A 23,757-nucleotide genomic window follows, 5' to 3' on the forward strand; every position below is an offset into this window, starting at 1 on the left:
GATAAGACACAGTATACTTATACTGAATTTACCGCATCAAGCATTACAAAGGCATATCCCACAGTCAAATCATAAAACCATATCCTACAATATCCTACGTAAGGAGGTCGGTAGGACGTCACGTCTCACAATTTCCAAACGCTCACTTTCCAAACCGATTGAGATTCCGCCGCGCCGTTTGGCCATTGTTTAACAGCTATACAATAAACTAAAGACCAAAGAAAATATTCGGTAGACTAAAAGTCTGAAAAGACAGAGAAAAGAAAACATTTTGGTATCTTCACACGTTGGTCATTTAAAAAAAAGGCGCAAAATTTCTCTTTTAATTTCAATAATTACCTAATTTTAGTATAGCATCATTGAGTTAAGGAAAATGGTAAATTAAGATATTATATTTAACTACATACTAAAACATATCGATTTGGATCATCAAATAAGATAAAAGAACTAAAAAACAACCTGAGAAATGGCCGCAGGAAAAGGGAAAATCTTATTAATATTGATAATTTCCACAGGCAATACTGAATCTAGAAAATCAAGAGAAAAGTAAAACTGAACTTTACTAGAATAAAGTCATAAACTTTAAACAATAGAGCTATCGCAATTCTAGAGAAAGTGAAATGTTTGTGAGAAACACTTTGATGTATTGACGTGTTCGCGCGTGTGATTCTACTCGCAAAATGCACTATGCTACTTTATGATCAACGATCATCATCGATCTTATCACCGGCCGACCAACCGTCAATGTCTGTTCCATCGTTCACATCATCTCGCTAGTCATGATGGTATGGGCGATACTAGGTACACGGTTTGTTGGTTTCAAAATCATTGTTTCCCATCATCATCTATAAACATCGTCAAGAGCTTCTACATCTCCTCGGAGCTGTATAGTAAATTCAAAGTTGTTGGAGAATTTCTCAGACAGTGATCCTCATGTCATTTGCATGAACCCGTCATTACAGAGAAATTAACTCTTAATGCCACACTCAGAGACATTTAATGATTAAACTCCAATTTAATGTAGAGTTTGACAGATAATGTCAAAATTGTTTCGCATAATTATACCTGTTGTTAAAAGACTTGGAGGCGCCCCTTGTCGCCAGGGACCTCGGCCTGACTTCTCATCACCGCCACTTCAATTCAACAAAGTTCCGTAGAACTCGTTCTGCGGTTAAAACCTATGTGACCATGAAAATTATTACCAATTTTTGCTTGGAGGGCGGCAAATTGGGATTTTGCTCCCCCCTTTTTAAAACGTAGATCCGGACCTGACAACCTGTACGCCCTTTCTGGTTCATTCCCAATCTTTTGTGGTTGCTTATATTTGTGGTTCATTCCTAATATTTTATGGTTCATTGTATCTAAAGTTGCATCACTCTTAGTCAGCCAATCTGACCCAGTTCCGCGCATGTCAAATGTGGCCATGAATTGAAGTAAACAATCGATTTTATCATTCAAAAACATTGTTTGCAATTTAGATTTCGAGTTCTATATTATAGCAATCAGAGAAAATATTGCCTCTACCTTGGGACGAAATAACCGTGATTGCCTTCCTAATTGTAAAAACTATCTACTTATATCATGGCTGCCACTACCGCTGCTCCTGCTGATTTGGAAATATTTCTCTGGATACTTCTGCGGCAAAATATATAGTAACGACGCGAGTGAGTGTTAACACTCAGCCTTCGTACTCACTTGCCGCATCGGGCAGCGGCAGCGGCATGACGAGTGGCAGCGTTTGTGACATATTAGCTATGTCCACACAATGCAATTTCATCTTCAATTTTCGTCATCATCTTTTTATTCAACTTTCGTTTGGCATATTCAATAATTGAATGCGTCAAAATCCACCCGCGTTGGAAAGAAAAGTGTCATAGCGTCGCGGGCATGCCTCACGTGCGTTGTTGACTGCGCTATAACGCATGCCCTTGATGAACAAAAAAAGGCACGGTGTGGACAAAGCTATTTACATTCTCGCATTGCCCACTTCTCTGCTACCTTCAATACCCAACAGAGCTGAGTTCTGTCGCAATAGATTAAATCTGTCAACATGTTCGTTATTGCTTGCATTGGTACATTATGTGCCAACGTGGAAAGGATGCTTTAAATATGTTTTCCACTGTACACATGGGGCCAACGCATTGAGCCAGCGTATTGGACCAAATTGTAGAGAACGGAATTTCCAACTTATGGCCAAGTAGGCCTCTACATGTTAAACCAAAGCGCTGGCTCCACCATGCGTTGGTCCAATTTGTACATAAGGCTTTTGGGTCTCTGCATGTGTTTTAACGAGATCTAATATTTAATGATATAAAAATTTATATTGTTGGTTTAAACACGAAACTTTAAGTGCAAGGAAATAAGTTTCACAATCCTTGACTTCTGAAAATCTTAATGCACAATTTAGATATTATCTAATGCATAATTCATATCACATTATGTTACTATGTAATTTAGTTAACATTTCCTTCTTCGACAAATGATATTTAATATTGTCTAGCTTCCGTAACATTGCTAATTTTAACCTACGAGTATTTTAAGCATAGTTTAACATTATTTTAGGTAAGGAGTCTTATCTACTTTTTTTTAAATAAAAAAGTCCTTTGTTTTCTTTTAAAACTTTCGTCTGCATTTCTTCCTCTTACTTTGTTTTTACAGTACGTATTCGTACCGTAGATATTTTGAATCATAACTTCAAAGCAGCAGCGGCAAATTGGGTCTTTAAACCAATGTCGGTAGAAAATTAAGGTCTAAAGAGTCATTTAATTTGGATTTTTGTCGGTCGCGGTCGCCGCGAGGATCGGAAGGTCACCTTTAAGGCGTGAGCACATAGAGACGGGCCGTGCCGGGGCTCATCGCAAAAATCCGTCTCCATACAATTTGTATGGAAGCGGATGCACGTATCGCACACTGTGTCGGGGCGCAGCGGAATTCCGCTTTCATACAAATTGTATGGAGGCGGATTTTTGCGATGAGCCCCGGCACGGCCCGTCTCAGTGTGCTCACTCCTTTAGTCTTTAATTACATAAGCATCGTACGTAGAGTACCCAAAAAATTAATTGTAACATGGCACCGGAAAGAAAGTGAAGTAACTAAAATTATAAAAACAGTGTAAAACGCCTTGTTATTGTACCGTGGGAAGCCATATTACCTATTATGATATAAGTCAGTTTCGCAACTAAATTCGAGGTAACTCAGTCGTTTATAATATACAATGCAGATTATTATCACTTACGGCGTTTTCATTTTCATTGTTAAAATATACTTGGCAGTACAGTCACGAGAATATTTTTTGTGTTCAGTTTTTATATTTGTAGTTAATGTGATTCGAGTTTGTGTCGCAATGTTAAACTCTTTAGGGTCCTGTACCCAAAGCATAAAATTATTAAAATGGTATGGAACCCCTAGCGTCGTTTTTTTCCATTCGGAGTTACCTATTCTTTTTCCAAGGCTACGAGTACATAGCCTCTACACTATAAAATGCATAGTACCTATGTAACAGAATATTATATGTTTGTCCTTTTGCAACTATGTATATTATATATAATTGGAAAGGGACAACAACCGAGTTCTATACAGGTGCATAGAACGTTGAATTACACAAGTCAATTTGACAATTCCAAAACATTTAATTGCAATTTCATTGATAATGTCAATGCGCATTCAAACTCTCGTTAGTACCTAATTACAAGAGATTGCCGAACAAAGCAACGTTTTTGCGACATTATATACATAAAAAGTGACTGTCTATCTGTCCAATGGCGGCGGTGAACGCGAGGCTGCGGCGAGGTCGCTCGGATGCGTTTTTATTCTCAAGCCACGGTTGACTAGAAATGCGTTTTGGATAGCAACTGGAAGAAACGAAATCTTCTAAGATTCTGTTAATTCAAATCTATTTAAAAGGATTGTATTTTTCTTTTTCAAAACACTTTAGTGGCCTTGACTCGGGCAACACGTGAAGTTAAGAAAATTCAAAACACAAGGGTCAATAGACCACCGGCGCGGCGAAGGATAGGAAGTAATCGTGGGAGAGCCATGCTTTGGCACGAATGGGTCGACCGGAGAAATACCACGTTCTCACAGAAAACCGGCGTGAAACAGAGCTTGCGCTGTGTTTCGCCGAGTGAGTGAGTTTACCGGAGGCCCAATCCCTTTTTTTTTTTTTTTTTTTTAAAGAAGGCAGGTCACTGTAGCCCTGACGTCACTGCGACCCATGAGGATTTATTGTGACTCCTTCGCACTAGAGTATCATCCCCAACCCTATACTGCTCATAAATTGAACGATATGGTTGGGGTTGGTGCCACGAATTTCCTCTGTGGACGAGTATTCGTGGTGACCAAGGTGCCTGTTCCTGCTCTGTAGTAGAGCAGGGCAGCCGAGGAGAAGGTGAATAGGTGTTTCATCCTCCTCCTCACAGAATCTGCAAGTCATTATGCTACAAATACCCATTCTGTTTAGGTGTTTGTTGAGCTTGCAGTGCCCAGTTAGGCTTCTGGTAAGGATTTTTAATTGGTTCCTATCCAAGGTGAGCACTAATTCTGATTGTTTCTTGTTGAAGTCAGGAATTAGTGCCTTGGAGTGTTCAAGGCCAGGGGTCTCAGCCCATTGCTTCCTGCATAGTCTGTGACCCCATTCCTTGAGCACTTGCTTTGTGGTACTGGGAGTTATACCACAGAATGGTTCTGGACCATATATGAGACTCTCGGCCCCAAGCCTAGCCAGCTCGTCAGCGGTTTCATTGCCGGGGACGTTGCTGTGGCCCGGGACCCATACTAGGCGGATGTTGTTGTTCCTTCCCAGCATGTTTAACGTCTCAATGCATTCCAGAACTAATTTGGACGAGACTTCTGCGGCAGTCAGTGCTTTAAGTGCAGCTTGACTATCGGAGAAGATAAAAACGTTTTTATTAACTAGGGCCATCTCCAGGCTTTCTAGTGAACAACCGAGGATAGCGAAGACTTCAGCCTGAAACACGGTCGCAAGCTCCCCCAAACAGGCGTATTTGCCTTTTGGTGGCCTGCCTCCGTAGATTCCGGCTCCCGCACGGTTGTCTTTCCTTGATCCATCCGTGAACCAAACTATGTCGCTAGGGCGGACATCGATTGGATTTTTCCTTTCCCAGTCCTCCCTGGAAGGTATAAAAACCTGGTACTGCTTCGAAAAGCTATACACCTTGATCATGGCATCTGATGGCATGGCCATGATAGGTGATTCACTGAGAGACTGTTCCAGCTGTCGAAATGGGGTGGAGACCCAATTCGTCCCACCCGCCGTCCTGGCCCTGAGAGCCACCTTTTTGGCCTCCATCTGAACAAGCAGAGGAAGCGGAGTTAAGTTGATCAGGGCCTCGAGGGAAGCGGTGGGTGTTGACGAGAGTGCACCCGTGATTATTAGACATGCCAGTCTCTGTACGCTGTTTAGTCTTTTGTGACAGTTTACTTGTTCAGCCTTTTTATGCCACACTGCGCAGCCATATGTGGTAATCGGTCTCACTACGGCTGTATATAGCCATAGCATTGCCTTCGGCCGAATACCCCATTTAGAGCTGACAAGCTTCCAACAGGAACCCAGAGCACATCTAGCCTTTTTCGTAATATACTCGATGTGCTTATTCCAAGTGAGTCCTTTGTCTAGGATTACTCCTAGATATTTGACATCACCCGCAAACTTAATAGTTTTCCCAAAGAGTGTTGGGGGTCTTAGTCCCTCCAACTTCCTCTTTTTGGTGAAAGGTATCAAGACCGTCTTATCAGCATTTACTGTTAGCTTGACCCTTTGGCACCAATTCTCGACGACTCTTAGTGCTGACTGCATCAACCCAGCGACCACCGATGCGCATTTTCCCACCACCATAATCGCCAGGTCGTCAGCGTGCCCAATCCCCTACTCCCATCCCTCTCCTATTCCCTTCCCTTCCCATCCCTACCCTCCCCTATTACCCTATTCCTTCTTAAAAGGCCGGCAACGCACCTGCAGCTCTTCTGATGCTGCGCTAGCGCCCACTGCGAGTGTCCATGGGCGACGGAAGTTGCTTTCCATCAGGTGACCCGTTTGCTCGTTTGCCCCCTTATTTCATAAAAAAAAATCCCCGGTCTTTCTAGTGCGCGGTGAAAATAAATGCACGTGCTATTGCTTTTTTTTTTTTGATTGGCACTGCAGTACAAGCAAAAACACTTTATTTTAGAGCATCCAAGCAATGCATTATGCAACAATACATTTTTATTTTGTTTAATACTTTGCGATTTTAATTTTTATGCTTAGAAACTAGAATATTCCCAGATTATATTGTCTCATGCGGTAGTTAAGTAATACGGTTACAGCTTTGTTATTTAATATCTCTTACCTACCCACTACTTTTATGACATTTTTTACAATCATAAAACTGAAGAAGCAAGATATTAGTTCTGAATAGCTATAAAACTCCTGAAAAACTGCCGTATTATATTCAAAATCAAAATTAGCTTGATAATTCAATAAGAATAGCGATTACATATTATAAGAAAATAATAGAAAAATATTTCTAGCGTGTCCCAAGTTTTAGTATGACCCACAGCTCCCTAGGTATCAAAGAGTTTTTATTTGTTGGATATCGCTCTTGACGAAACAGAAGATGCATTTGTAGTTGTGGAAATAGGCCTGGATAGATTCCCAAGCGGCAGCCGGCTGCCATATAACAATGGAGGTTTTAAAAACTAACCTTTTTGTGTAAAAAATTGTATAGGATGCCTATTGTCTTATGCTGTATTAAAACATCAGCACAAGATAAGTCTAAGGCTGGCATCTCACGGCGTGTGATATCACAAGCCGCGCCGCGCCGAGCCAGCTATTACGAGCGAGCACGAGCCACAGGCGAGCACGAGCCACCCCTTCACACGGCGCGTGGCTCGAACGGGCGCGGCGCGGCATGCGATAATACGCGCCGTGAGAAGGCACCATAATATATATATTTTTTACATATAAACAAATGTATGAGTTGAAAGTTGTTTCAATCAATAAAGGTTGAACGAGACACGCTCTGTGGGCAGTAGGTCCATTGCCTTGGCGAACTAGTTTCCAATTTTGAATATTTATAAATGGATTATTTTTAAGGTTTCTTATTCAAATTTGGAATATCGCCGTCTCGAACGAGTTGGTATGATAATTTCGCCGTTCATTTTCGAATTCTTGTGCTTTGATGATGACAAAATTATTCGTGTAACATCCACGCCTCTGGAAAATTGTCTACACTTTCAAAACGAACACCGTAAGGTCATAAAAATGAGCATAACATCGATGGGTAGAATACTTAAATAACAAAGAGAAATTATGTTAGTTTATTGAAAATATAATATGGCCAAAATTTTCTTAAGTATTTTAAACGTCAATGCAAGCTCGGCACCAGCACCAACCAAACTTTACAGCAATTCAGTAATAGCAGGTAATAGTGCTTAATATTTACAGATTCATAAGACAAAATGACAGATTTATTTTGTTAATCTGTCACTTTTAACTTCCGAAAAACGAAAACCTTTCCATTGCAACTTGGCGCGCTTGTGTCGCCATCTTACCAGCGAAAAAGCGAGAATCAATAATCATCATCGACAAATAGAGCCAAATAAATTGGACCTTTCCTAATATATCACCCAATATCTCACAATAGTAACCAATAAACCTCGCTCTGGTTAACCATCGCAACCGTGGGTGTGAGTGGGCTGAAATGCAAGCACCTTAGTTCACAGCATCATGTCATAGTTCGTACAGTTAATGGCATAGATAGGCAGTCAATTTCAGTTTTTATTATGGCTAGGAGTTTTATCAAAGCTAATAATATGAGGAATATGATACTGTTGACACTTATTGGTTCTCTTCTAGGTGGTATTCACTTTTATCAGCCACAAGGCAGATAGTGGAAATATGTGCAATATAGCGAGTCATAATGTGTCAGAGAGATTATTATGGGCTCTTTAAATGATAAGAAACTTAATATTAGTTTCTTTGGGATACCAACATAATGATACCTATATGTACGGGCGAACGAAAAAAAAATCGAATTGCCATACATATTGCCATGATAAAATCTACCTCCATACCCAATCGAAATCGCTTTAGCCGGTAATAAATAAGTAGAACTAAGACTAAGGGAGATCGCAGACGACAGACTTTTTGTGCGATGAGTCTGCGGCGCTCATACAGTCGGCATGGCGCGGCCATCCATGACTCGATCGCACAAAAAGTCTGTCGTCTGCGATCTCCCAAATAGGCACTTTAGCGCTAAAAATTAGTATGGCTGCGATATTTTATCCTACTATCCTACTAATATTATAAAGGCGAAAGTTTGTTTGGATGTGTGGATGTGTGGATGTATGGATGTTTGTTACTCTTTCACGCAAAAACTACTGAACGGATTTCAATTAAACTTTACAATAGTATAGCTTATACATCAGAATAACACATAGGCTACAAAAAATTGTAGCCTATGTGTTATTCTGATGTATTTACCGACTGTTATTCTGATTTATATACCGACTTTCAAAATCTGGGAGGTGTTATGTTCGTTTTCTTATATTCAACGATTACTCCGCCGTTTGTTAACCGATTTTCAAAATTTTTCTTTTGGTATATAGGGTATCATCCTAATTTGGTATTATATTCACAAAAGTGGTGATCTGATGAAGGATCCATAAGTAATCGAGGGAACTCCTCAAAACTTATAGGGAAACATGTGGTGACTTCGGTTTCGTGAGAAGTATTTTAAGCATAATATGCTACCAACAAGTAAGATTTTGCACCGAGATATATCTGGTAAACCGTGGTTCGGAAGGTGCTGAGAGAACTCCTGATTCTTTATAGATACAGAAAGCATATGCTACTATGCAAATTACATTCATCATCATCATCATCATCACTACCATATTATACCATTTCATAGTCTTTTAGACCGAGACTCGAGTTTGTCAAGCGATAATTAAAAAAAATCTATACCTACCTAATATTATAAACCTGAAGAGTATGTTTGCTTGAACGCGTCCATCTCAGGAACTACAGGTCCGATTTAGAAACTTATCTCAGTGTTAGATAGAGCATTTATCGAGTAAGACTATAGGCTATATTATATTATCACGCTAAGACTAATACGACCGAAGAAACTCAGGAGAATGTGGGAAAAACGGGGGTTATATTTTTTATGGAAAAATGTACGGTTTCTGTAAAATTCCTAATTTACGCGGGCGAAGCCGCGCGGGACATCTAGTATATTATATTTATCAACTTCATAACACATCAAAGTTGCTAATGCACAATATGCGAAAACGGTCGAAATAGCCGAAACCGGCCAGCCTTGTACATCCTCGGGGCAAGCGACCTTTAAATATCATTAGATTCATATTCACGACGCTAAACATAATTTACATGATACATCACACTACGTTGATAATAATATATATATTATGTTTGTCTGTCTTTTTAATCCGTAACAAATTCTGACGACAAGCAATTTTTATACTGTTTAAGGCGATGCCTTGATAATTTGCCTGTAGCGATATTGATTTTTGACTAAAGCTAAGAATTAAAGTTCATTATCACTATTCATCATGTCTTGATGAATTACCCATAGCATAACACGATTGGTCAACTTTTATAACATAGAATAATCTATCAAAAAGACCTCTGTAAAAAAAAGGATTCCTATTTTGCCAATAGACGAGAGTGATTTAATATTGCAAATGTATTGAAAATGTGTACCTAGGTTGTCATATTGCTATACTGTGCCTAGGCCCTAGGTACACATTTATGACAAGTATTGAAGAACACGGTTTTTGACGGAGCTACTTTTCCTTAGTTTTTATTATTGGTAGGTTCGGACCTTTAAATTCGTAGCCTTATAGCCACCCACTTTGTTTACATTGCATCAGTATCAAAATTCATTTAACGTAGAAATTTAAGGAGGGACACCAAAGAAAAGCTATTGTGGAACGCGGTATTTTTGTTAGTGTTCATGATATTGCATAATTATGGCTATTGGCTCGAATTTTGAATACCTGTTACCTGATTAGACAATTTTAGTAGATGCTACCACCTACCTCACCTACCTAACGGGCGAAGTCGAGAATTATACTTGTGTGGAGATATACAACTATACATACAAAGATATTATGTTGTTGGTATTTCGAACGTTCATATACATAATTCGGATTCAAGATGAGATCATACTAATTTGGAATATTTATACTAACCGCTTTTTACGGATTTTAACTGGTTTACCTCTCGCAGTATTTTATGGTTATAATCAGCTATTTAATCTATCAGCAGTCGTTAATTATTTATTTATATATATTAATCTTTGTTTATAAATCTTAAAAAGATATCCATACTCTCATACTACCTTTATATCTTATATCTTTAAACGAGCAATTCTTGTATATATATATATATATATATATATATATATATATATATATATATATATATATATATATATATATATATATATATATATATTAAGAGCTTGGCTCTTGACTTGTGGTCATGGGTTTGATTTCTGCGTTGGAAACATATTGTATAAAACATACATTTATTTCCATGTTTGGTTAGGTTGTTCACCTGATTGTCTGACCAGCAAGATCCATTCGTCGCAGGCGCATGTAAAAAGTCGGTCCTGCACCTGATCTATCCGGCCACAGTCATCAAAACCTGTGTGGGGTATCATTATTATTATCTCTATCTTCATTTTTATTAAAATCTACTCTTGCTAAGTCAAGACTAGAACTGGTGGCTAAAGCTAAGACTACCCTTATCATTATTTTATTCTTATCATTAAAATAAGCGTCATCATGTGATAATGATGAGAACAGATCGCTATCAGCACAATTATTGTACTCACGGAAATAATTATTCTTAGCCTATTACATGTTAATACGTATGAAATTATGTATTTTTTTACATCTGTGTAACGTGTTGCCCGTTACTTCGTCCGAATCGGTTCAGCAGCATCGAGGTAACAGATAACGAGATTGAAAAACACACATTCGCATTTAAATATTAGTATGTAACATTATAGGTACAAGTACCTGGATGACCGAGCTTTGCTCGGTATAGCAAACACTCATTGGTTTCGTGTTACTTAATAACGCCATCTGCTGGTCGTCAAAACAATTAGTTGCTCAAAACATAGTATTATTATTCGCATAACGAGATTGAAAAACACACATTCGCATTTAAATATTAGTATGTAACATTATAGGTACAAGTACCTGGATGACCGAGCTTTGCTCGGTATAGCAAACACTCATTGGTTTCGTGTTACTTAATAACGCCATCTGCTGGTCGTCAAAACAATTAGTTGCTCAAAACATAGTATTATTATTCGCCAATAGATGTCAGGAAGAGTCATATATATATATATATATATACACAGATCGCTATCAGCACAATTATTGTACTCACGGAAATAATTATTCTTAGCTTATTACATCTTAATACGTATGAAATTATTATAAAAAAAAATATATATATATATATATATATATATATATATATATATATATATATATATATATATATATATATATATATATATATATATATATATATATATATATATATATATATATATATATATATATATATATATATATATATATATTTTTTTTTTTTTTTTTTTTTTTTTTTTTTTTTATTTGACATCGCAATGCAATGGACTATAATTCGGTAGATATAATAAAATCGTATCGTGTAAAATCATGACAGACAGAATTAAAGACAGAGACTTTATTAGTATAAATGGTGTGCAAATATTCTACTGAATACTGAATACTGAAAACAAAACTGTACTTGGTTGCAAATAAAAATTTGAAATTTGAAATATAGGTACTACACCGATTCCGCCTGTAGTAGGATTCAAAAACTATTATAGAAAATTTAGATAATAGTTACGCAAGGACCAAAATATGATGTTTCTCCGTAATTGTTGTCACGAAAACTGTTTTTATTACGGCAAACCCTTACATAACGTATAATAGAGTCGAAAAGAGAGTCTATACTTTAGCCATAGAAAAATATTTAAATGAATACAGTGAAACATGGATTTTGAGTCTGTTTTTCTTTTCAAGTGGATTTGCTGTTCAGTTATAGTTTCATAAACTGTCGACTGGACGCATAACATTTTTGGAATATTATACAGTAGGTACCCTTTTTATTAACATGGGGAAATGCTTGTTTCCAAAAATGTGAATGTATTTCCTAATAAATGCCAAACTTAAAATACTCCAAATTACTTACTTTGGGATATTTAAAGTTTGACATATTTTAAAGGAAATATTACGCAAAAGTTGGAGCAGAGCACACCACTAGCACATATTGCACACGTCATATCAGAATATTGACAGAAACGCTGTCAAACGTCGAACAAAACTTGTGCTTATTGTCTATGCTCGTGCTGCCGTTTAAGGTGACGCCGCGTTAAAGTAAAAAACAAAATGGTTTTGTCGCGTAATTTAAAAACCATAAATACATTTCATATAAGCTATGGGCAAATTAAAGTGTATGCTTGAACCAATTTATCTATGTACAAATGGAAGCTTAAATCACTCTCCTCTGTTGGCAAAATAGCTTAGGAATCCTTTTTTTTACAGAGGTATTTTTGATTGATTATTCTGTGTTATAAAAATTGACCAATCGTGTTATGCTATGAGTAATTCAAAGATAAAGATAATATGATGAATACTGACAATGAACTATAATTTCTTAGCTTTAGTCATTGCTGAGAAAAATCGATATCGCTACAGCCAAATGATCAAGGCGTCGCCTTAAGCAATATATATCCTATTGTCAGCATGATATTTGCTTCCTATATATATTCATAAAGATGTTTTCTACCAAATGTACCATGGGCAGTTGACGGATCTACGTCATTTGCATGGATTATGTCACTTCAATATGTAGTTGTTTTCCATAAGCTAGGTTTGATATAACCCGGCCAAACTACGTAGGTCCGGAATAAGAATCAATTTCTCTGATAGTGCATTATAATCAACATATTCTATCTTAACTATATTTTATTTAGAGACAGAGAATTCGCGATGCACAATCTATTTGCTATGTCAAATGAGAAAACATTTCAAGAATGACTCCACAAAAACACCATACTTTTTTACTGTTTAAGCCTTAACCAATGGATACAATAAGGAGTTATAATTAGAACATTCTGCAATAAAAATACCAATAAGATCTGGTTTAACGCCTTGTTTGGAACAACTTGATATTACCTCCTTATATGGCATAATAGTTGTGCTGTCAATCGTTTGTTACTTTCTTACTACTAACTTGGATAAAGGCCCCATATTTGATACTAGCTGTTGCCCGCGACTTCGTCCGCGTGGACTTCAGTTTAAAACAGCTGTGCAGTATGCACATAATATTTCATTTTTTTAAATTAAACTTTATATTTTATGCCAAATTTTAAAGCTTATTTAGCCGCCCAATTACACAACTTTACCCATAAACTATTTATCATTAATAGGTTTAGGTATAGGTCACTGTTTAAAATATAAAGTACTGACTTATTACATAACGTAAAAAAGAAATATCAATCGAAAAAAAATCAGAACTCGGATGTATGATGATACCACCTCTTATAGAAAGATGTTGGGCAAGCGTTAGCGCGATGTAAGAGACGCACGGCGCCATCTAGTATGAATTTTTGGAACTAACTTAATTTGAACAAATTTTCGTATTTTCACCCCCTTACAACCCTTTTTTCCAGTAAAAAAGTAGCCTATGTCCTTTCTCAGGCTTTAGACTATCTGTATACAAAATTTCATTACAATCGGTTCGGTAGTTTTGGCGTGAAAGCGAGACAGACAGACAGACAGACAGAGATACTTTCGCATTTATAATATTAGTATAGATTAAACTTAACTTTGTGTAACAAAGAGTAACATATCACATTATAGAGAAGTCTAAAGCTGGCTTCTCACGGCGTGTGATATCACAAGCCGCGCCGCGCCGAGCCAGCTATTACGAGCGAGCACGAGCCACAGGCGAGCACGAGCCACCCCTTCTCACGGAGCGTTATATCACAAGCCGCGCCACGCTGACATACATTCAAGTAAAATTAAACTTTATTAACACGATAATAGATATCATTTTGCTCTAAGTTAAATAAGTAAATTTTAATGAAATGCAACTTCATTCACTAGGGAACTAGGTTGCATTTCAATCTATGCCGCTAATTTTATTATATTAAGTTTAATTCCTTTATTTTGATAACAGATGTCGCTGCTTGGCGGCTACATCGCGCTATAGCTAGCACGAAGATATTTGTTATAGGTATAAGGTGATTGACTAGTATGAAACTATTTCCATTCACACTCACTCTTGGACCTTGGTGTTGTAGAATTATCATGTCAGAGCGATTTTAGTCCCAGGGTAGCCGTAGCCCGTACAGACGGATTTCGTGATGTTGTGCTCGAACAGAAGCGTCATTCTTCCACCAGTACGAGTAGAAACATAATATACGTAGTATAGCATCACGGGGAACTGGGAAGATTTTGAGCAATTATTATTGTTCGGAATCGTACATCCTGCAAGCTTTCGTAATCATTCCACGCGAAAAACATACCATCATCAATCCTCATCACTTTGGTGAGTGGCAGTCTTCCACCGTGCATTTTTTGCGTAACATCCTGCCATGCACTGAAACTCAGGAATAAACTGCCACCAGTATTTGAGGACCAATACACGCCATAGGAATTTAGTCCCAGCCCCCAGGGCACAATAGACATAACTACCAGTAGTTCGACTGCAAAGATACGGACAGGTATATCTGTGAAATTCGTCGGGTTTCACTAGGATTATAAATGGAATGTGCCTCGCGCTGGCTGATATAATTAATTTTTTAATATTTAAAATAAAGATTTCAAAATTAGATTCTGACAATTTTAATCACATGTGCCAAAACACAAACAACAATACGACCAAAGAGGAACACGTCCAGCGAATATGTCATAGTTTTAAATTCGTAGGTAACAATTTAACAACCCTAGCGACGATATTCGTCATAATACCACACGTCAAATTTAAAAATTTCAACATACGTTCTAAGACGGCATACTCTATCATTCTGTCTACTCTGCCCAGGGTATCCCACCCTGGGACTCAATCCCTCTGGCGTGATAATACTACAACACCAAGAATGAGTGCACCTGTAATAAAAATCTTCGTGCTAGCTATAGCGCGATGTAGCCGCCAAGCAGCGGCATCTGTTATCAAATAAATGAATTACACTTAATTTAATAAAATTAGCGGCATAGATTGAAATGCAACCTAGTTGCCTAGTGGACAAAGTTGCATTTCATTAAAATTTACTTATTTAACGAAGTGACTTAGAGCAAAACGATATCTATTCTCGTGTTAATAAAGTTTTATTTTACTTGAATTTTTATCGGCGTGGCGCGGCTTGTGATATCACGCGCCGTGAGAAGGGGTGGCTCGTGCTCGCCTGTTTGCTCAAGCCGCGCCTTTGTAGTTACCGACTTTAATCGGATCGGGACGCGCCTGCACGAGCCGCGCCGCGCCACCCCTTCACTCGAGCGGGCGCGGCGCGGCTCGTATTAGCACGCGCCGTGAGAACGCAACCACGCCACCACTTCCTTAGGGCGCGTGGCTCGAGCTGGCGCGTGATATTAAACGCGCCGGCTCGAGCCAGCCCGAGCCACCGCTTCACACGGCGCGTGGCTCGAGCGGGCGCGGCGCGGCTTGCGATAACACGCGCCGTGAGAAGACACCATAACACAAAGCAAGTCACCACATTGACAACTCCTGAGGCCGCCATAATACAAAAGTAGAAGAAGAATAACATATTTTAAATACCCTGTTAATATATGAGTCTTTTTATTATTCGTAGGTCTAAGTACTCTTTTTCGACCGGCTGATAGTCACTGAATATTGAAATATTATAAGCCCTTATTTATGCTTTAACTTGGGATTAAATATTACAAAGAGAACAACATAAAAGTAACAAAGACTGAGTCATTTTACATTACTTCCTATTGTGAAGGCGGAAAACTTGTAAAAACAGCGCAGATTTTCTTGGCAGATGATAACTGTTGTTTTTAATTTTCTCATATCTGCTATTGTAATACATTGTCATTCGATTTAAATAAATCTATACTTAATATTATAATTCTGCAGAGTTTGTTAGTTTGCTTGTTTGTTTGTTTGTTTGAACGCGCTAATCTCAGGAACTACTGGTCCGATTTAAAAAATTATTTCAGTGTTAGATAGGCCATTTATCGAGGAAGGCTATAGGCTATATTTTATCACGCTAAGATTAATAGAAACGAAGAAATAGAGGAAAATGTGGAAAAAACGGGGGGAAATTATTTGAAAGGGCTTATTTGAACGCGCTAATCTCAAGAACTACTGGTCCTATTTGAAAAATTCTTTCAGTGTTAGATAGCCTATTTATCGAGGAAGGCCATAGGCTATATTTTATTATCCTACGACTAATCGGAGCGAAGAAATAGAGGAGAATGCGGAAAAAATGGGGGAAACTATATGAAATTGCTTATTATCTTAAAATTCTTAAGAACTACTGGAGAAATTTTTATGTTATTTGGCAAACATGAAGAATAGACCACGTTAGGGGCAAAGGCTATTTTTTTGCGGAAAAATGTACGGTCGCGTGAAATTCCTAAATTACGCAAGCGAAGCCGCGCGGAACATCAAAATTTTGACATAAGCCCCATACATTACCTATCTGTCAAACTCTACAATTGAAGGTGGTGAAATGTCTCTGAAATCTAAGTACAGCGGTGTGACTTTGGTGAATACTTAACTTTAATAAAGTGAAGATTTTGACATATCACACAAGCTCCATACGTTTTCGTTGTTGTGTCGTCCTTTTCATTTTTTGGTTTTTATAAATACATAAATAAAAAAATACTTAATAATAATATAATAATTTTATTCTCAGAAAACACTAAGCGTGAGAAAAATATTAGAATACGATGGTAGTACCTACAAACATAATTAAAAGTATGACCTTTAAAAGTTTTAACTAATTGCTCTAATTAGTTACTATATAATTAAATAATTTTGGCTTCTGTGCAGTGTATTGCGAATTAAAAAGATAATATCTACATTTTCAAATTGAAAATCCTCAGAAACTTGGTAAAATCAAAGACAAAAACGTAAAAATACACATGGGTATAACTAGGTACCACCAGAGAAATGTATGTATAGGCACGTAATTTGTTCGAGTTATGTCAAGCCCAGCTATCAGATAAGGATTCACGACTACAGTTGAGATAGCTCAACCAAATAAAGTAGCTCCGCCTATGATAGTTTCTATGATAGTACCTTCTTCAGTATTGAAATGTCTAGTTAGCTCATAGTAATTAAACTTTTTATAAACAGGCCTCATTACACCAACACCTAAGAGAGAATTGTGAGAAGAGAAACTTGATTACCATACTAAATAGACACTTCCTTAGTTTTCCTTGGGGAGGTCTTATGGAACTTTTTCTAGACAGAAAAAGTTCCATAAGACCTCCCCAAATCCTAGGCATCATTAATCTATATTATACATAATATTATTACGCGAGGGAAAAACTTTGGAGTTTAGATCCCTTTTGACGAAAAATGCGTAAACAAAGGTGAATGTCTGAATGAAATTTTGCACAGTTATAGTTTATATGGTGAAGTAGTGCATCGAGCTAATATTGTTTTGAAATAATGCTTTTATCATACATTTTTTTAACAAATTAAACATCACACGCACTACAACACACACACTAGGAGATTTTGATTGACAAGCCTATACACAAGAATTGTACTCTTTTATGGTTGAAGTCTGTAGTCAAATTTAAAATAGATTTAGTTTTTTTAAATTGAATCTTAATTAATACTGTTAGATAATTATTACACGGCCAGTCTGTCATCATTTGACTTTATGAATCTGAGACTGTCGCAGGAATTATGTCAAAAAAATAATAAAGTCAATATTTTGACAATAGTCTAATATGAATAGAAAAGCGTTAAAATTTGAAACTTATAATTTAATTTTTTATTTGAGGTCTAATTTCGACCATTGGGCGATCTCTAGTAAAATTAAAAACACCAAAAGAACGTGCCAATTAGAAGATCAATGCCCAGTTGATGGGGTTTTTGACAGGTTTATTTATGCAACAACGTTGTTTATTGGTCAATGTTTCGCTTTTAGTAAATAAAAATCACTAGTAATGAAGAATATAATATGTAACTTCAATCGAAACACCTCATAAGCTGGGCATTAAAAGTTTATTTACACCAACCAAAAGATCTTTCAATTACCGAACTGAAAAAGGCTGTTTGCACCGACACAACTAAAAATGTAACTAAGCCGACACAACTCAAATAACTTTAAATTACCGAACGAAAAACAGTTCACTTCCCCTACAGAATACACCATAAGCGTCACTAAACAAATTTATCTCTAAAACATATCACTTATCAGCAGCAATAAACGTTATCACTTATCAGCATACCTTCACGGTCCTAAACCTTTGTTTGTACTACCGAGATACTGCTGTTTTACCGTAATAATTCTTATGTAGCATGCGAATTCGAAATTGTCGTGACCAAATACGGTTGAAGAAGTTTGCGGCTAAAAATACATAACCTTCTGTTAAATAAAAATGTATTCTAATCTTACATATTGGAAATACTGTTTGACATTTATTTCTATGATTTTTATCTTATTTATTTTGCTAATCTTTGCTAAAGCAGGTATTGTAGCAACCTTTGTTTAGGGCCTTGTTACACCTACTGAGTAAAGTGGCGAGTCAGAGCACTGTCTCGGTGTACAGGGCCGGTTTTAGCACTACTAGCGCCCTGGGCGAGATTTCTTCGGCGCCCAGGGTGCTGGTAGTGCTAAAAAAGTTGGACTCACGCACGAAGGGTTTCGTACCGTTATAGACCAAAAATAGGATAAAAATTGTGTTTTTTGTATGGGAGCCATTATTAAAGTGCACATATAATTAAGGCTTTTGTGAAAATTTCAAGTGCCTACCTGTTGTCATCATTGGTACCGAGCAAAAAATGTTTGAAAAATCACGTTTGTTGTATAGGAGCCCCCCTTAAATATTTAATTTATTTTGTTTTTAGTATTTGTTTTGTTATAGCGGCAACAGAAATACATAATCTGTGAAAATTTCAACTCTCTAGCTATCTAGTTCTTGAGTTACAGCCTGAAGACAGACGGAAAGACGGACGGACAGACATCGAAGTCGTCGTCGTCCCCCCCCCCCCCGCTATTGTCGGTGTAATCGAGGCTTTAAGCAGCCTCCACACGTTGGCCGTGTTTGCCGAACAGAAGGGGATGGCTCTATACTAGAAAGAAAAGACGCAAATAATTCGATCTCTTTTTTTAGAGTTGCTAAAGAAGGGTTCTTTCAGCAGTCAAACAAAAATGCTGCATATAAAAGTGCTAGTAGATTTAGGGCCTGTTTCACCACTTCCTGATAAGGCTATCCACCAATTAACTTGACAGATCAAGTATGCAGAATCTGTCAAAAAAGTTGTGAATAGCCTATTAGGCACTTTATCAGAAAGAGGGTGAAACAGGCTCCTAATATGGTAAAATTGTATCTGCCCTATCTGAAAATAACTTAAGGGCCAGAGTCCAGACACACAGCTACCAACCGCACACTTTATTAATAATGACACTATTGCTATTATGCTATCAATAGTGTCATAATTCAAAAACAAGATTGAGAATTTTTGCTTTCAGCTACGGCTTATAATATAATGCAGAACTTTCTGGAAGACGCGGCAGTAAGCAAATCATGGCCACCGTTGAAAGATATATTTCTAGGGAAGAATAAATAATGTGACAAGGAAATCTATGAATATGACGGGGCAAAAATTATTGTTTTGTACACGTTGCACTATGTTTTTCTTGTATTCTTGCAAAACCACATTAATAAAATCAGTTTCACATGCAGTCATTATACTTGTATTATTACAATCCTTGAATATATTATACTTCCTAAGTTTTTACACCGAAATAAAATAAATGGTAGAACTTAACATCTTTAACAAAACAATTCCAAAAATGGCGATTTCTTAATAGCCTTATTTACGGAAATGTATGAGATTAATCAAATAAATGCATGATCATAGTTTTTTCTGAACGTCCATGGCCTTAAGTGGTTACTTTAGCTGGTAAAATCCAGGGAGCACAGTTTACATATATTTACATCATAAATATTAATAAGAGTCCCTATACTTTTAGATTGGCAAAACTAAAAAACAGGGTGGTAAAATTACGCCTGCATTGTGTTAATCAAGAATCATACACTTTTTTGAGACAAAAATCTTCCTAAGTCATATCCTAGTACCTCTCATATTTTATCTTCGCAAAATTGCATCAAAATCGGTTCTGCATGCAGCACCTGCTGCACCTTGTAACAAACAGACACACGTTTGAGCATTTATACACGGTATTATATCAGCACCTTCCAAAGTCGGTTAAACTCTCAACAAAACTAGTAACAATAAAACGGAAAACAGCAAGCGACATTTGATCGCGTCTTCCGCGTCAGCTGACGAAACGACTTGCTGATTTCGCAACTGACTTAAAACATGATAAAAATGTTTTGATACGATTCGACTATTTTAATGCAACAATCAGCTTCGTCCTTAGTACAGCAAAATGGAACTCTTGAACATCGAACAAACGTCAAGCGAATTAAAGGTGCCTCTTCACAATGGTACATGCTGGCCCACTACAGGCAATCGCCATTGTGTAGACGGGGTAATGGTGTATGATGGCGGACGATTTACAGGCGTGGCGAGCAATGGCGCGGCCTGCAGTGGGCCATCGGGGGCCATTGTGCACTGGCTAAGCAAAATGCGTTTCATCAAAATAATGGTTTGTTGTCTAAGGATTAAATCGAACCATTAAAACCGACTTCCAAGGTAAAAACAATAATAACATCCTTATAATATGAACTAAAAAGTATTAAATAATTTTTCCTTTGCCTTTTTCCGAATTCGGCTAAACCTCAACTATTTCTGTACTCAATCTTCATCATTTTGAAGTCGGTACCAGATAGCTGAATCTTTAGTTCTCTGACAGAATATTTGAAACTTTTGGAACTGGCACCGACTTCAAAATTATGAAGATTGAGTACAGAAATAGTTGAGGTTTAGCCGAATTCGGAAAAAGGCAAAGGAAAAATTATTTAATACTTTTTAGTTCATATTATAAGGATGTTATTATTGTTTTTACCTTGGAAGTCGGTTTTAATGGTTCGATTTAATCCTTAGACAACAAACGAGGTTCGTATATCGGCCTGTATCTGGCCGGGGGTTGATTTTTGAGAAAAGTTTATTTGAGCTTTTTTTACTCCCCTTGGCGCCCCCTATCGATTGGTATTTTCAAAAGGGGTGGTTATAAGAGGTTGAATTTTTTCGTCCAAATTTTTTTAAGTATTTTCTCCGTGCTAACGAGGGTCACATTTCGGCCTGTCTTTCGATAGGGGTTGATTTTTGAGAAAAGTTTATCTGAGCTTTTTTGCTCCCCTTGGCGCCCTCTATCGATTGGTATATTCAAAAAGAGTGGTTATAAGAGATTAAATTTTGACGAAAAAAAAATATTTTTTCCATAGTGCCCCGTTTCCTTCAGTCCAACCCAAATGTGTGCCTTACGCTCTGGAGTAAAGGTTGAATTTGTTACTTATGTTCAATTTTGTGGTACTTGAAATATTATGTATTTTGAAAAAACATTATGAAACAACATTAAGTATATATTTTTTTATATTAAAATCGCTTTGAAATATACCAAATAAATAAGGACATAACGTGAGGACAGATGATATTTTATGGCGTTGTGTGTATAATGTATCCATATACAACCATGTGAGTTGTGACATTGGTGACCCTGACATGGTAGTGATGATGATGATGATGATGAATGTAATTTGCATAGTAGCATATGCTTTCAGTTCTTAAAACCACGCCTAAACCCCCAAAATTGTATCTATAAGGAATCCGGAGTTCTCTTAGTATCTTCGGAACCATAGTATACCTTGGTGCAAAATCTTGCGTTTTAGTAGCATATGCTTAGGATGCTTCTCGTAAAACCAAAATCATCATATATTTCCATATAAATTTTGAGGAGTTCCCTCGATTACTCATGGATCCCATCATCAGATCACCACTTTTGTGAAAATGGGACCAAATTGGAGTGAAACCTAATATAACAAAACAAAAATTTTGTAAATTGGTTCACAAACGGCGGAGTAGTGGTCGAACATACAAAAATAAAAAAAAATTAAAACCCACAGCTGAATATATAACCTCCTCGTTTTTTGGAAGTCGGTTAAAAAACGAAGTTGCATTATTGGGTCTTAAATACTACTAATAGTAGAATTATCAATTAGAGTGTAGTTAACTTGTTACAATTATTATGTTCTTCTTAGGAAAATCTATAATATTATGGAACTGAAGAATTATTCTAATTAACTGCACCTTACAGAATGTCCAATGGCCAGCATCCTAGAAAGAACTAGCCAAGTTACCTTAAATTATGCAAGATTTTTCGGGATTTTGGCAGCCCCCTATTCCAAAAATGTTCACACAACATTATGATTTATCTTTAATATCTTTAAACGAGCAATTCTTGGGAATCTATTTTCATGAAACTCTTAAATCAGCAACTTCACGATGCGCAATCTATTATGGTTTCATGCAATTTTGTGACATATCGTTTGAATGGCAAGGTCGTTTTTCAATTAACATTTAAACATAAAATATTTAAATTACCTATTTTATTACAATAACGTTTTAATGACGCAGCTTTCTCAGGCATCCTTCAGGTGGTGTTGCAAGTTGATTAGCATTTTAAATTTCGAACGACACGTAATTAAGGACGACATTTTATGAATAGAAGAGCAATATTCTTCTTGGATTTTAAATGCCTCCTCAAATATCAGGTAACCCATTTTGTAGATAATTTGGTAAATACTTTAGGGAGTTTTCATTTCGGAAAATACTTACTTACTTTAATCTTCGCAATTCGGTCTCCGAAGATAAATATATAATATATCCTTTCAACATTAATAATTGTTGACTGGATGTTTTGGCGTTAGCCAAAGCACTCAAGAAAAGATAAACTCCTTTCACAAAATCAACAAAAACCACTACTAAAGTATAATAAAAGTTGCGAGCAATCTTAGTCTATTGATTGGAAGTCAGAAACCTGTTTCATAAGCCTCCACAGCCCGTCATTCAATTTTCTCCTCGTATTAACAAGTCGAAAGTGACTACATTATGGTTTTTATGTAATATGGCATCAATTAGATTATTTAATAGTTATTATTAAAATGAAAACACGTCTATTATTGAAGACTTATGTTGCGCAGAAAGTCAGGTTCTCGATATTTTATGCAGGCAGAAAACTGGGCTGACTTTCGTCAGTGTATTTTCTTAATTCAATTCGAATTTCTTAAATATCTAGCTGCATTGGTACTGAAAAAAAAGAACGCACTGCCACGCTTAGAAAAATGGAAATGAAATTTTCAAAAACACTTTGTTTTGTGTCTAATATTATTTCGCGCGTATTTAATTTTAACGTATTGTTTTTATCCTGTTTTTGAACTATGTTTTGACAGTAAATTGCTTTTCTTAGGTTACCACTCATGCCCCCGAGCTGGTCGCGATGCGCTATGTGTTCCAGTGCATCGCGACGTAAGCGCAGAGGAATGGCCTAAACAAGCCCTAATAGGGTCTCTGTT

General features: G+C 36.9%; 1 protein-coding gene across 2 annotated transcripts in view; it reads right to left on the reverse strand.

Moving 5' to 3' along the window:
* Positions 1–23,757, reverse strand: part of LOC121738562 — a 160,894-nt gene that overhangs the window by 129,000 nt on the left and 8,137 nt on the right. The gene's annotated exons all lie outside the window — the stretch shown is intronic.

The sequence above is a fragment of the Aricia agestis genome, chromosome Z (assembly GCF_905147365.1).
Source record: "Aricia agestis chromosome Z, ilAriAges1.1, whole genome shotgun sequence".
NCBI classification, from domain to species: Eukaryota; Metazoa; Arthropoda; class Insecta; order Lepidoptera; family Lycaenidae; genus Aricia; species Aricia agestis.